This window comes from Indicator indicator, chromosome 19 (assembly GCF_027791375.1).
Source record: "Indicator indicator isolate 239-I01 chromosome 19, UM_Iind_1.1, whole genome shotgun sequence".
Lineage (NCBI taxonomy): Eukaryota > Metazoa > Chordata > Aves > Piciformes > Indicatoridae > Indicator > Indicator indicator.
In genome coordinates, this window is record NC_072028.1 from 9,236,795 (window position 1) to 9,252,439 (window position 15,645).

The window sequence follows — 15,645 nt, forward strand, 5'->3', positions numbered from 1 at the left end:
TTCTTCTTTAAGACAAACCTACAGGATTGGTGGAGCTAAGGTTTTCCAATCAAAACCTTCAGAGCCCTAATCTTACTCCTGACCATCAACCCACCACACCACTTCTGTCTCTGGAACCATCTCCTCCAAGGAAAGCAGTGGTGAATTAACCTGCTACAAGAGGAATTTAGGGTTGGCTCATGTTCTGGAGCAAGAGGGGTTGTGCAGCTCTTTCAGACTCTGGGGTTTTTCTCACTATTTCCTCAATATTTCATATTAGATCAGCTGGTGTTGTCTCTTTACGTATTTATATACAATCTTTTTTAACCAAACCACCTTATCTCTTGGCCTCTATGAGGTCCTGTGGCAGTGAGGGCTGTAGGTGTTTGTTTGCTTTTTTTTTTTTTTTTTTTTCATGGTTAGATGTGTGGAGAATACTTTGAATTCTCCTACTCTGAGCTCTGTGGAGGTTTTTTTGATTTGAGGTGTCCCCTTGCTATCCTTGCTAGCAACCAAATATGCTGTAATGATATCATCTCTTTGGTGAATGTACTTTTTCTCTTTTTTTGGTCTTTTAAGTTGTCAGGACAACCAACAAACAATTTTCTATAGATCATAGATCTGGAGTTCCCAAATAATTTGATTAGAAATCCCAGGGGTATTGTGTGGTGTAGACAAGGTGTATCATCACACCTGGCATAGGTTTATACTTTTCTGATACCTGATTAATCAGGGAGCAAGAGAAATGCCTATGGCAGCTGTTGTGCCACTGTTCTCAGCAGCATATCATGGGGAGGAAGAGCTGGTTCCAGCTGATCATACTTCTCAGACTGAGAGAGGATTTGGAGGTGTAGGAAAGGATCTGTCTCTGGTTCCCTACTACCTGTTCGGTGGAATGGCCATGCTACTGCTTCCTCAACTCTTGAACCTGTACTTGGCAATTAAAAAAAGGTTAAAAATCCCTGTTTTCCCTGCAGTAAGGAGGGGATGGACTGGCTTTCTGTAGGATTTTTTTTGTGTGCATTCGTTCCCACCAGTGTCAGTTTTGTGCAGCTGTAGAAGGCCCTGTGTTTGCGAGTGAGATGGACTAAGTGGGAGTGAGTCTTTCTTTGCTCTTGGCCAGAGGTGAAGACACTTGAGACTATGAGACTTTCCAAGAATCTCTTGCATATTAGCCTTGCTTAGTGGCTGTGCTTACCTCCTGTTTCCAGACTTAAAGAGCGTGCAGGCAGTTCTCAACCTGACCTTTTAAACTGAACGTACTTGAACATGCTGGGCTGAATTCCCCTAACAGCCACGGTGCTGGAGCTCCCTGCCAGCACCTGGGGTGTCACTGAGTCTTCCTGAGCCAGAAGGCACTGCTGGGATGCAGTGAGAGTCAACATGTGCTGAGAGGTGGTTGTTAGTGTTGCTAATTGCACCAGGCTAGAAGATAACTTGGAATCATAGAATCATTTTGGCTGGAAGAGACCATTCAGACCTTTGAGTCGAACCATTAACCCAGCACTGCCAAGTCACCACTGCCAAGTCCCTTAGCACCACATCTCTATAGCTTCGAAACACCTCCAGGGATTGAGGACTCTACGACTGCCCTGGGCAGCCTGAGCCAGGTATTGACAACCCTCAGGAGGAAGAAATTGTTCCTCATATCCAACCCACACCTTCCCTTGAGCAACTTCCCTTTCCTCTTGTATTGTTGCTTGCTCCTTGGGAGAAGAGACCAACTTTGCCTGGCTCCAATCTCCTTTCAGCAAGTTGTAGACAGCCAGAAGGTCTCCCCTCACCCTCCTTTTCTCCAGGCTGAACAACCCCAGTTCCTTCAGCTGCTCCTCACAAGACTTGTGCTCTAGACCCTTCATCAGCTTCATTGCTTCAAGGTGTGGGCTTGCCAGCGCCAACTAAAGGGGAGCAATCCGTTCTTTACACACTGGTCACACAATTGCTGATCCCAACCAGGATGCTGTTGGCCTCCTTTGCTACCTGGACAAACAATGGCTCATCTTCAGCTGGCTGTCATGCAGCTTTTCAGTCACTCTGTCCCAGTTAACATCAGCAATCATTCTGTGCTTCTTCTAGGGAATGCCTTTCAAAGATAGCACATGCTTCGATGCTAAATAGAGGCAGTTGACAGCAGTGACAGCAAAGAAGGACACAGGATATAGCCCAAAATGATGTGTGCAGTCTTTTCTGAGCTGCTCTTAACCAGCTTTGACAGTAGACAGAAAATCTGTTCCTTGCTTGTATTTCTGTTTAGCTTAGCAAAACAATGCATTTCATTTACTGATTTGCTGTTCAGTGTATACTGAATAGTTTCCCAGGTAGCATCATTATTCACCACAGCACTGTTAAGAGGCACTTAATAGATGGAAGCACTAGGGTGCTGAATTGCTTGCAAACTGGCTGAAAGACAGAGCTCAGCAGCTTGTGGTCAGTGGCACAGTCTAGCTGGAGGTCCATAACAAGTGGTGTTCCCTGGGGCTCAGTATTGGGTCCTGTTCTGTTCAATATATTCAGCAATGACTTGGGTGAAGGAATAGAGTGGATCCTCAGCAAGTTTGCTGACGACAAAACTGGGAGGAGTGGCTGACACTCCCTCAGGCTGCACTGCCATTCAGTATGACCTGGAGACAGGCTGGAGAGTTGGGCAGAGAGTAACCTTATGATATTCAATGAGGGCAAAGTGTAGGCTCCTACACCTGGGGAGGAATTGCCGGTGTCAGTGCAAGTTTGGGTTACTCATTGTTTACCTGTTCTGTAGTTATCAAATAAATGAAAGATTGCTTCATTTTTAATTAAAATTACATGAAGCAGAATTCAAATAGAAGACAACAAACCCCAACAATGGGTGCTCCTGAAAGTTGCAAGTAGTCAAGTAAGCAAGCCCAGATTTCAGATGTGCTCTCCTCTTTGATCCATGCAGTCCTCTGGCTGCTCTCACACTGGCGTTTGGCTGGGCAGGTAGAGTCTCTTGCACATCTCCCTCAGTCCTTATAACACAGGTACCAATGCTCTGCCCAGGATTCAGCTGCCTGGACTGATCTTTTTCCTAGCAGAGCTGGATTCTTTCATATTTCAAGAGCAGGGATTCATATTCCAAGCCCTGTCACCATGGCAGCTGATTGTTCCTTATCTATGGCCAGAGCTGTTAGCTGGAAGGATGCTGTTTTCAGTGCAGCCCTTCTCTCATGTACTTTTCTCTTCTACTCAATTTCACCATCACAGATTCAAGCTGAACTAAACAAGGTTTAACCTGATCAGTTCCCTAACATACACAGGAAAGTTGAATGCCCTATCAATTGTGTTCTACTATAGTCTAAGCTCCAAATGCTTCAGCAGGTCCTCTGAGTTTACAGGGCTGCAAACTGAGGAGGAGACAGTGGGTGCTGACCCCAAGGTACCGATTTGCAAGCACAGCCCTTGAATTTGCAGTAGGCAGTGAGGAGAGCAAGGTTGGGCTAAGTTTGACATCCTGGGAACAGTCAACCCTGGGTTAGGCTTTGCCACAGGTGATGGAGCACTGGGTCAGGCTGCCCAGGGAAGTGCTGGAGACTCCATCTCCGGAGTCATTCAAAACCCACCTGGACATCATCCTGTGCAGCCTGCTCTGGCAAGGGTAGTTGGACTAGATGATCTCCAGAGCTGCCTTCCAACCACCACCATTCTCTGATTCTGTGAAATATGAAACAATAGCTTTGCACAAGCAGTTGTTCTCTTTAAGTGTTTCTTAAGCTCCAGCATCCCAGCCACATGAGGATGCTGATGACTGATGCTTCTTGATTCTTCATTCTCAGGATAAGAGGCAAACTGGCTGCACCACTTGGAAGCCTCTGCTCGCCTCTGGGACTCAATAAAATGGAGTTTTCAAGTCTGGTTGTCCATGGGGCAGTGTGCTGAAGCTCCCTTTTCTGCTGCGTGGGGAAAGGTTCACATGTAGCATTCATCAGCCTCTACAGAGGTCTGGGGAAAAAAACCAAACAGGCTGTTAAGCCTCTCTCCCAAAATCTCACCATTTTGCTCATGAGAGTGGCTTGTGTATTCTCTAGGTATTCTCTGGTGTATCTGGAAGTGAAAATCCTGGTGTAATCATGGTCAAACACAGCTCTTCTTTGGAAACGCCTGAATCCATTACCTCTGCTGCTAAGTGAGACTCTCTCCTCTAAAGCTGGTAGACTTCAAGGAAAGAAACTTTTGTTTTACTTTTAAATTCCTGAGATCAGACCAGTTTCACTTATCTCAGTGGAGCTTTTGCAGCTGCTTTTCATAGCTTTGTCTCAAATATTGACCAACTGGCAAGCTTCTGATCTCAGATTGTTCTTTTAACTTTTCAGCTTTTCAGAAATCCAAACCTGAATGCTCCTAGTTGTAAGGGTGTCAGGTTCTCAAAGGGTCTGAATCTGAAGCAGACAATTTTTTGAGGCGTTATATTAAGAGGAGGTGGCAGCTGTTTTTCATTTAGAAATAAACTTCTCAGCAAATACTAAAGTTTTCCTTGCTGGCACAGATGCATGACCTGGGGAATCCTTTCCCAAAGCAGCTGATGGCCCCACTGGTGATTCCCTGACTCCACCTAAGACACATCATTGCTGGAAAGGTGGTGTCCCTGGAGCCATCGCTTCTCCAGGCTGACAAACCCCAGCTCTCTCAGCCTCTGTTTACATCAGAGGGCTTCCAAACTTCTGATGATTTTGGTGGCCATGTCCAGACCTGCTCCAACAGGTCCATGTCTCTCCAGTGCTGAGGGCTCCAGAGCTGGACCCAGCAGAGCAGAGCAAAGGGGCAGAATCCCCTCTCTTTCCCTGCTGTCCTTGCTACTGGGGATCAGCCCCCAGGGTATGGTTGAGTCTGAGCTATGAGCGTGCATTTCCAGCTTATGACCAGCTTTTTTACTCCCCAGAACTCCCAAGTCTTCCTTCACAGGACTGCTCTCCAGCCCTTCATCCCCAGCCTGGATTGATACTGAGGATTGCCATGACTGAGGTGTGGGGATTCATACTTGGCCTTGTTGAATCTCATGAGGTTCACACAGGTGCACTTTTCTATCCTGTCCTTCAGGTGTGTCAGCCTCATGGCTCAGCTTGGCTGTCATCTGCCACCTGGCTGAGGATGCACTCCCTCTCCTTTGAATCCAAAGGCTCATGACACTGAATCTCAATCACCTTGAGAGTTGGATCAAAGCTCCTCTGATCCTTATGAGTTTCCCTGGCCTTTGATTGGCCCTGTGGCTTCACCACGGGGTGTTGCTGGAAAGCAGTCCCCACCTCCTACACCCTTTTGTTTGGCCAGGACATGCTCACTGGCAGGTTGTTTCTAAGGTCTAGGTTTCATTTCTTTATGAGACGGTGGTTGACCTCTTCTCCCTAGTAACAAGTGATAGGACAAGAGGAAATGGCTTCAAGCTGTAACAGGGAAGATTTAGGTTGGACATTAGGAGAAATTCTTCACTGAAAGGGTTCTCAAACACTGAAACAGGCTGCTCAGGGAGGTGGTTGAATCCCCAGCTCTGGAAGTGTTGAAAAGATGCAGAGATGTGGTGCTGAGAAACATGGTTAAGCACCAGTCTGGGTAGAGTTGGGCTCGATGATCTTAGTCTCTTCCAACCAAAATCCTTGTAAGCGATTTTCAACCCCTGACTCTGAAGCTTTTGTAATACAGTCCCTGAAGCCCAAACCTTCATGAAATGAGTTGGAGCCCTGTGAGACTTTGGTTAAACCCACAAGGAGCCAAGGTGAAGCAGCAGCCAGAGCTCAGCAGGTACCCAGAGCCCGGCTGCCAGTTCCCAGCTATAAAAACACACCGCTTGCACGGTTCACACAACCGGCGCAGATGCAGCACGAGCAGCTGCCAGCAAGGAGGGAGGAGGGTGAAAAAAACCCAGACCATTTGGATGTGAAAGCAGAGAGAGAGTTGTGCATGTCTTCCCAAAACAAAAATAGTAGCTCATGAGGCACTTAAAGACTTCTGCTGGCAATAATAACCAATGGATGGGAAGAGCATTAGGATATTTTCCTGGTTTGGAGCAAGCAGATGTTACTGTGTCCACTGGAATCGTGGCAATGAACATAAAGCACAACCTCCCTGCTGCCCTGGCATGAATTTTGATCTCTCTCTAGCGTAAATCAAGACAGCCTCCATGGAGGGCAATGCTGTCACACCATTGTAAGCCAGAACTGGCCTTGCTTTTGCAAGTCCCAAGGGTGGTATTTTGATATCTAGAAAATTAATGCGTGAGATGGATCTGACCCAAAAACCCTGGATTTGAACTCTTTGCAAGTTCAAATCCGGATGCAAACTTCACAGCTGCACCCTATTGTCCTGGAGCCCAATAAAACCCTCTCTGAACCACCCACAAGCTTAATGAAAATGGAGATTGAGATCAGATCATTATGGTCTGGAGCCAGCACTGTGAAGCACGCACAGTGAATGGCCTGACTCTTCTCATGCTCATGGTGATGTAAACTGTGAGCAGCTCCAAGATCAGCTGGATTTCCCCAGCGTGGAGCCAGTTGTAAATGTGAGCAGAGTGAGACCCTAGGTATCTTTAATTTTCTTTATATTTCTGTTTTGAGGAACAAGCAAACTCCCATCTCATGCTGACCTATTCTGAGAGGTCATCTTCTTCCAGAAGGAGCTTTGCCAGAAGCTGAGACTGAATCTGTTCTGATTACCAGGACACATTGTTGGGGAATGTGATGTCCAGTGATGGCTATTTTTGTTCCAACCTCAGCCCTCCTGAGTTTCTTGGGAAAGCTGATAATAGTGATGAAGAATAGAATCATGGAATCATTTTGGCTGGAAGAGACCTTTAAGATCATCACATCCAACTGTTAACCCAGCACATCCAACTGTTAACCCAGCACTGCCAAGTCACCATTAAAGATGTCCCTCAGCACCACCACCCTCAGGAAAGGGAAAAAGAGGGGGGAAAATGTATAGAAAGGAATGTATAGAAAGGTTGGGCAGCTTGGGCAGTGCCATGTAGAGATATGTCCTTCACAACAAGATCTTTTCTGTAATGCCAAGAACAGTATCAGACCCTTGAGAACTGGCTGTCCATGGGATTGAAGTTTCACTCTGCAGATATTGTCATTTGGAACAGCAATATTTAGTCTGGTTTCCTTGACAGAAGACCCAAGCCTCAGGTATAAACTTAGGCTTCTGTTTAATTTTTTTTATTTTATTTTATTTTATTTTATTTTATTCAAACCTTAGGGATTTGGGGTCAGGATTTGGTTCCTTATGTTTCTTCTGGGCAATATTTTCTTAAATCTTGCTGAATCTCTACAGGTGAAGTCTATCTTTAGGTGCCATAAACTTAAACTTGTGCTTCCTCTGCTGGCTTTTATTTTTGGATGTTGTTCCTCCTGAAGGTTTAAATTTAGTTCCTGTTATTCCTGATGCCTCTCTGTGTTATCTCTTGAGACTTACCTTTGTGTAGAAGCAGGATTTTGCCAGGTATGGATGTGTGTGCTTATTTTCATAGACTCATAGACTAGAATCATCATATCGTTCAGGCTGGAAAAGACCTCGAAGCTGAAGTCCAAATGTAAACCTAACACTACCAAGTTCACCACTAAACCATGGCCCCAAGTACCATATCTGCACATTTTTTGAACACTTCCAGGGATGGTGGTTCCACTGCTTCCCTGTGCAGCCTGTTCCAGAGCTTAACAACTATTTCAGTGAAGAAGCTTTTCATAGTGTCCAACCTAAACTTCCCCTGGTGCAACTTGAGGCCATTTCTTTTTGTCCTATGGCTCGTTCCTTGGGAGAAGAGACCAACCCCCACCTGGCTTCAACCTCCTTTCAAGGAGTTGTAGACAGCCAGAAGGTCTCACCTCAGCCTTCTTTTCTTTACACCAAACAATCCCAGTTCCCTCAGCTGCTTCTTACCAGACTTGTTCACCAGACCCTTCAGCAGATTTCTTGCCCTTCTCTGGACTCACTTCAGCCCCTCAATGTCCTTCTTGTTCTGAAGGGCCCAAAACTGAACCCAGCAGTTGAGGTATGGCCTCACCAGTGCCCAGGGCAGAGGGACAATCATTTCCCTAGTGAGTGAATTTTGGATGCTGCTTCCTCTCTTCTTGACTCTGCTTGGAGCAGAAGCAGGTCTGGGAACAGAGGGAAAGTCTCGACTTACAGGGAGCTGACATGTCTGGTCTGGAGGACTTTAATTGGCAAGGTCATGGGTTTGCTCTTTTCCCAGAAGATGAAAGGATTTTGCTCTCAGTACTATTAAAAAGCCCAAAACAAAGCAAACCCAAGTGGGACTATTGTTCTACCACTAACATCTATTGGGGCTTGTTTCTGTGGAGCCACAACTATAAAAATCCCTCATTTTTTTTTCCACTATGAAAGCCCACAAAGCATACTGGCAGAGCAGAAGACAACATAGAACCATTGAAAACTGAGTAATGGAGTCATGAATGTTCAGCACCGATACCTCTGCTTACATGGATCACTCAGTCTCTTGTGTGGCATGTGTGGAAATGCTCTTTACTATGAGGGTGGTGGAACGCTGCAACAGGTTGCCCAGGGAGATAGCTGAAGCTCCATCCCTGGAGATGTTTGAGGTCAGGCTCAACAAGGCTCTGAGCAACCTGATCTGGTGGAGGAAATCCCTGCTCACTGAGGGGCACTGGACTAGATGACCTTTGGAGGTCCCTTCCAACCCAAACCATTCTATGATGCTAAGTCATCAGCATGATTCTTGCACACAGAGCAGGAAAACCTAAAGTGCCTGGTGTGGAAAATTCCCATCTCCCACCTCCCTTTTTTCCTGAATAAAGAAGCAAACTCACCCTTTCTTCTCTTGTTTTCCTCTTGAGAACAAAACTTAGCTCCAAGAAATCACTTTGATGAAAGTGCTTAGAAATAGGTTTCCATGTAATGGCTTGGGAACATTCGGAGAGGATCCAAGTCTTTGGATGGTTGTGGTGATGAAGACTTGCTGTGAGTTCATATAGTGGAGCACTTGGGTTTTGGAGTCTGTGTAGATCTGGGCAACCTTTTCCAGGATGAATAATTTATTTGCTGAGAAATGCAATTTTGGGGTTGACTGAAACTATTTACTGAGCTGGCACCAGGGGCTGATCTTTTTCTAAAGAGCAGCTATGTTTTGTTTCTGCCTTTTGGGAACAAACTATTCTTGTTCTTCCATTTTGGAGTAATGTTTCGATTTGTGACCTGCCTCTGTTGTAATCCTTCCTGCAAGAGGGGAAAAATTATCCAAATTGCCAAACCAAAGCAAAGAGATTGGTCATGCATTTTGGTAAGCAATAACCTGAACTTAAAGGTTTCTTTTTGTTCTTTTTTTCTTTTGCTGAGGAAGGGGGAAAACAAATTGAAAGGTGTTTACTCCTAATGAGGCCACAACCTTCTTTCATCCTTGGAGGAGGCCGGTGAATCTCAGTGTACTGTTTGCCTGATGGTGAGCCACAGTGACAATCTCCACATCAAGGGTGCTTTTCTCAACCATAGTTTGTCATTGTGGGAATAAATTAGTATTTAATTAATCCTTTGATCTTGGGAAGTGGCACTTCCTGGATGCTTGTTCCCTTGTGCCTGTTCTCAAGAGCAGTTCGCCCCCAGACAAAACTTTATCATTTCCAAGCTGAGGTCCGTGGTCACTTGGCTCTTGACTTGAGTCCACACTGGTTAGATGCTCTTAAAATGGAAGAAGGGCAGATTCAGACCTCAATTAACTGCAGTTAATTGAGGAGAGACTGAGGGAGCTGGGGCTCTTTAGCTTAGAGAAGAGGAGATTGAGAGGTGACCTCATCAATGTTTATAAATATGTATAGGGTGAGTGCCAGGAGGATGGAGCCAGGCTCTTCTCTGTGGTGCCCAATGACAGGACAAGGGGCACTGGGTGGAAGTTGAGGCATAGGAAGTTTCACGTAAATATGAGGAAAAAATATTTTGCTGTAAGGATGATGGAGCACTGGAACAGGCTGCCCAGGGAGGTGGTGGAGTCTCCCTCTCTGGAGATAGTCAAAACTTGCCTGGATGCATTCCTGTGTAATCCTGGTGTAGGTAATCCTGCTCCGGCAGGGGGGTTGGACTAGATGATCTTTCAGGGTCCCTTCCAGCCCCTGAAATTCTGTGATTCTGTGAACTGCAGTTCAAGTCAGCAGTTGAGTGTATTAAGGTCAGGATGTGTTTTTGTGAATCATGCAACTCATTGCACTTTAAGACAACAGTTTAAGCTGGCTGAGTGTGTCCACAAGATTGCCTTGTTTTCCAAGATGAAGTAGTGCTGGTGCTTGAAGAGGATCCCTTCTGTGGGTTGGACAGTGTGGTGAGGATGGAAGAGCTCTTGCTCCATGATACTCATCCTTACAGTATGTGCTGCTCTGGAATTGAAAACACAGGGCTCAGCTGTGGTTTCACCAGTGCTGGGGAAAAATGTTAAATGAAGGTTCCATGATTTTGGTGGGTTGCTGCCTTGTTGATTAATGTTGTTATCCAATAGTTGAACAGATCTATGGAAAACTAGTCTAGCTAAGTCCATGGTTCCATAGCTAATTACTGTCCAAGCTCACAGCATCCATGTAGACATGGTTTAGTGGGCATGGTGGTGTTGGGTTCCCAGTTGGACTTGATGATCTTAGAGGTCTTTTCCAACCTTAATGTGTCCACCATTCATGCTGTCCCTCAGCCTTGGCAGCTCCTGGCACCTTGTGTTATTCCATCTGCCTGGATGACAGCTGAGTTTGGCTTTTGATTCTGGCTTCTCTTGAACTGCAGCAAATACCTGTAACACTGAGCTTGTTCTATGTCTTGAGCAGTGAGCAGAGCCAGGCACTGGGTGTTTGTGGGGATATGTGAAAGCATAAGATGGAGTAGAAAAGAGGTTAAATAGCAGACTTTGTTGTGTTGCCTACTTAATAAAGTAAAAAGAATTACATTGAAGATAATGTTGAGCCCTGTGGAGGGTACTCTGCTAAATTACTCCTGAGCTGCACCTACTCCTTGGACAAGAAGTAACAGGCACAAATTTGAACATAAGAAGTTCCATCTGAACATGGGGAGAAACTTCTTTACTTTGAGAGAGGTAGAGCATTGGAACAAGCTGCCCAGAGAGGTGGTAGAGTTTCCATCTCTGGAGGCATTCAAAGACCACCTAGATGCCATCCTGTGCAACCTGCTCTAAGTGAAACTGCTCCAGCTGGGGGGTTAGACTAGATGATCTCCAGAAGTCCCTTCCAAACCTTATCATTCTCTGATTCTGTGTAATAGCATCACATCTCAAGACCTTGGAGCTTAAGTAGGATTATTTTACAAACTCAGGTCTGTTCATGCAGCTCCCTTACAATCCTAGTGCAGGGAGAGCTTTGGGTTGGGGAGAGATGGGATGTCTCGTGTTGACTTACAAGCCGAGGTCAACAGTTCTGGTGAGACGGCAAAGCTGCACAGTCAGTTTTGTCTGTTTGCTCCTATTTGCTGAAGAAGTTACTGCAGGGAGGAATGATGTAACTCAAGTGGGTGCCAGGAAATGTCGTGCTGGCTTTACCCTGATGCAGAAAGAATGTGGGCAAACCCATTCTCCATGGGATGTGCAAGGTGCCATTGGACATGCACAGCTCTGCCATTTCTGCTTGTCTGCATAGCTGAGAAGCTGCTAAAGGTCCTTCCAGTGCCTGTTGCCCAAGGACTTGGTGTTCTTGGGTGGAACAGTGCTCTGACAAGGAAGAATGAGTGATTGCTTCATTTCTGTCAGCACCTCCCAGCCCAGGCAGTGCACAGGAATGCACATCCCTGGCTGTGCTTGGGGATGAGCTGGGATCTGAGCCGTGGAGCTGTGTTGTTTGTGTTACAGCTTGGGAGTTGCATCAGGGATGTGCTGTGAAGTGATGACTGGGTTGAAGGTGCTGACAGGCTCCAGGAGAGTTCCTGGTCCGGGTTCTGTCCATGGATACATGGAAAGACAGAACATTCCTATTCCTCCATCTTCCAACTCTTTCCCTGCCACCATTCATTTTATTACCCATTACTCTTCATTTAGAAACTCCCTTTGGGTGCTGTATCTCCATGTGCTTCCTTCTGCTCATCCTCACACTGCTGACTCTATCTTGCTTCTCCAGCCTTTGCTGTCTGCATGGTCCTGTTCCAGTGTCTTTCTTGCCATGTAAATCCAGTGCTTTTGCTGCAGTTGTGTCTCCTTGCTTTGCCTGTTGTTTTGTGCTACTTGCTTTTGTGCCTTATGTCAAGGTCAAAGATGAACATGCCTTGTCCTACCTACCTTGTCCATGTGAAGGCTGGATATGTGCAAACCTCTCTTAAAGCGGAAGGTCCTTTCCTGTGTCTGTCTGTGCTGACTCAAGTCTCACCCACGTGTAGAAACCAAATGCTAAAAACATGCCTGAGTGTAACTTCCTCATCTGATGCCACCAAAGACTTTAAGGTAACTCATCACTTTCAGTACTTAAAGGGACAATTAAGAAAGCAGGAGACAATCCTTTTAGCAGGTCCTGTTATGATAGGACAAGGGGTGATGGTTTGAAACCATCTTTCAGACTAGATAGAAGGAAGAAATTGTTTATTCTGAGGGTGAAGAAACATTGACCCAAGTTGTCCAGAGAGGTGGTAGCTCCCTGAAGCCATTCCAGGTCAGGTTATTGGGGGCTCTGAGCAACCTGCTCTGGTTGCAGATGTCCCTGCTGACTGCAAGAGGGGTGGGCTAGATGACCTTTAAAGGTCCCATCCAAAACATTACACGATTCTCTGAGCTAACTGGTGTCTTCTTATGTGATTGCATCTATTTCTCTATTTTTTGCAAGGATAGTCCAAAAAACCCCTGTGGATAATCTCTCTGTTGTGTCATGAGTCATTCCAGCCCCACCTGGATGCTGTCCTGGGCAACCTGCTGTGGAAGGGAAATTGGACCAGCTGATCTCTAGAGGTCCCTTCCAACACCTATCATTCTGTGACTCTTGTGTTCAGAGGGACTGTGACAGAGACACCAAGAGGTGTCTCTGAAGTCCAGATGCACGTGCTGCAGATTTTTAGTCATGAATCTGCCTTTTTGGATGCATGTTTTTTACTCCAAGGCCCCAACATCTGGATAGGTTGGTTGAAGGGAGACTGTGCAAACATTAAACTCACTTTCATAGTCCCCTCTCAGGCCAGCTTTGACTTTCCCTCAACACAGTGAAAACAAACAGATGTTCTCAGAGAGCCAAAGTGACCTGGAAGCTATTAATTAGGTAGTGAGTGAAAGAGGAGATTGCAGTGTTTGGATTTCCTTTATGGATAATTATTTTTAGCCTCTGCTGATGTAGTCCAGGACAAGCTTACAGCAACCTGCTTCTGGGCCAGTGGAAGAAAGCTAGGAAGAAAGATTGCTGCACTTTCTGAGAGAGAGAGGATGGCTGAAATTCAGTGATTACTTGGGATTAGTTAAATCAAAGTCTAGATATATTCATTTCTGAGGGAAGTAACAATAATAAAATGTATGTAGCCTTGTTCCTGGAAGAAAACCCAGAAAAACCTCTTTTTCTGGGTTATTTTCTTTCTCCATCTCTACCTCCTCCTCCACAGATGCTCAGATCTTCCACAAAGCTCTGTGTTGCTTTCAAGATGCCTTTAACCTTGGTGTGTTTTTTGTCTGTGAAGAAAATGTCCCCCAGCTTAGGATACATGAGAGGCGTTTGTCTCTTGGGTAGCTTCACCCAACTGATTTTTCTGGTGCCCATTAAAATAATATCAATAGCTTGGCTGATGTGTGTTTGGGGAAGCTTCATCCCTAACTATCACCTAACTGTGAAGGGCAACAAGGCTCTTGGAGAAGCTTATCCTGCTGAACCAAGGGAAAAATTGCTCCAGAGGTCCATATGATGGAGCTGCCAGGGATGTGCTGCAGCAAGGACCTTTTGTGTGTGTGTTTTAAGAGTTCTTCTAGTTGCAACAGTGTTTTGCCCTTTCTCCTCAGGTACTTGTGGACGTTTTTATGTAGGCAGAGATGGTGTTGATGGGTGTGGGTGTTTCCTGTGTTGGTGAAGAGCTCCTGTGAGTGAGCTCTGAAATGGTGAAATGTGTTGCCCACCTTTAAGGCAGGAGCAATGGTAGCCACTCATGTTTGGCCATTTTTAGTCCAGGAAATATATAAAGCTCCTAATGTTAACTTAGATAATGCCTGCTGTGTTCTCTGAGACCTGATGCTTCCAGCTGCTATAAAGCCAAGTCACGAGCATGTGGGTTGCACCTCATCTCCAGCTGGCTCTTGCTTGCCTCAGTGCCCCATCCTTTCTCCATTTCTTCATAGACATCTCTCCAGAAGTCCTTGTAGCAGTCTCTATTTAGCATCCCAACAAGCAAACCTGCAAACAGGACTAGGTTTTTGGCTAGCAGTTGAATACCAGATGAATCTCTTTCCCCAGACAATAACAAGCTGCCAGCAGAGGCAGCTCGGTTTGCTGAGCCACGGAGAAAGGCAGGGACAGCCTCCTGTACACAACAAGGAGGCTATGGCTGGGCTCCAAACATCAGGAAAGCCTCAGATTGGATATACAGTGGTAATGACAGCACAGTATGATTACAGACCGGAAAAAAAATACACAGAGCAGACTTTATGTGCCTACCCTCTGCCCTACCCAGGGTAGGACCTGCATTTCTTCTTGCCAGCTTGTGAACTGAGCCAAAAATAAGTTCTTTGCATGCACGCAGTATCTTTCATCTCTGTTATTTCTGTTCCTCAGATGAGATGGAGCACTTTGTTGATCAAGGATGCACAGCAAATCCTTGGCCAAGCAGAACACAGCACCTTAGTTAGCAACTTTGTCCCTGGCTCTATCTTCTGGCTGCAGGGGTTGGCTTTTGAAGCCCACACCACTAGACTTTCCACGTTTCCATCTCCCTTCCCAGAGCTTCGTTGCAGAGCAGGGCGTTAACCCCCATCCTGCTTCCCCACAGCTGTGTTCCCCAAGCTCATCTGAAGTGGGAGGCTTGTGGGCTTGATGTTAAATGACCCAGCTTGGTTTCTCCTGCCCTTCTCAGTCCTTTCAGACTAAAGGCCACATGAGCTGTTTTAGCTGCATCCTGAGCTTCTGAGCATCTGGGGCTAGTTCTCAGAAACCTTAGACTTGTGGAAGCAGTGCATGGAAGTGGCTGGACTGGAAGGGCTGGGCTCCACTGGCCTCCGGAGAGTGTGTGGGAGTCCTGGTGTCATGTTCAGTTATGGAACTTCACCAGCTTCATCCTCAGGGAGGGATTTGTGCTTTCGGCACTGCTGTTAGGGAGAACAGGCCCATAAGGAGCGAGATAAGAACAACACGTAGCAGAGAACACAGAACAAGCTGCGTACGTGGCACTAGGAACAGGGGGGATCACAATCCCCCAGCACCTCCTCCTCAGGCATAACTTGGCATTCCACTCTTGACATTATCTCTTGCTGTCCGTGGAGCTTTTCCAGTGATCTCTGCCTGAGGATCCAGGCAAGTGTGCTGAAGTAATGGAGGATATCCAAGCAGGTATTAAAACTTGCCTCTGTGCATGCACACAGATATGTTTTTCAGCACAGTCAAACATGAGAATGATACAAAACAAGGTCCTTTGGCATGGCCTTCTGTGAAGACAGGTTGAGAGAGCTGCAGCTGTTGAGCCTGGAAAAGAGAAGACTTCAGGGAGATCTTCTTGTGGCCTTTCAGTATTTAAGGGGACAATAAGAAA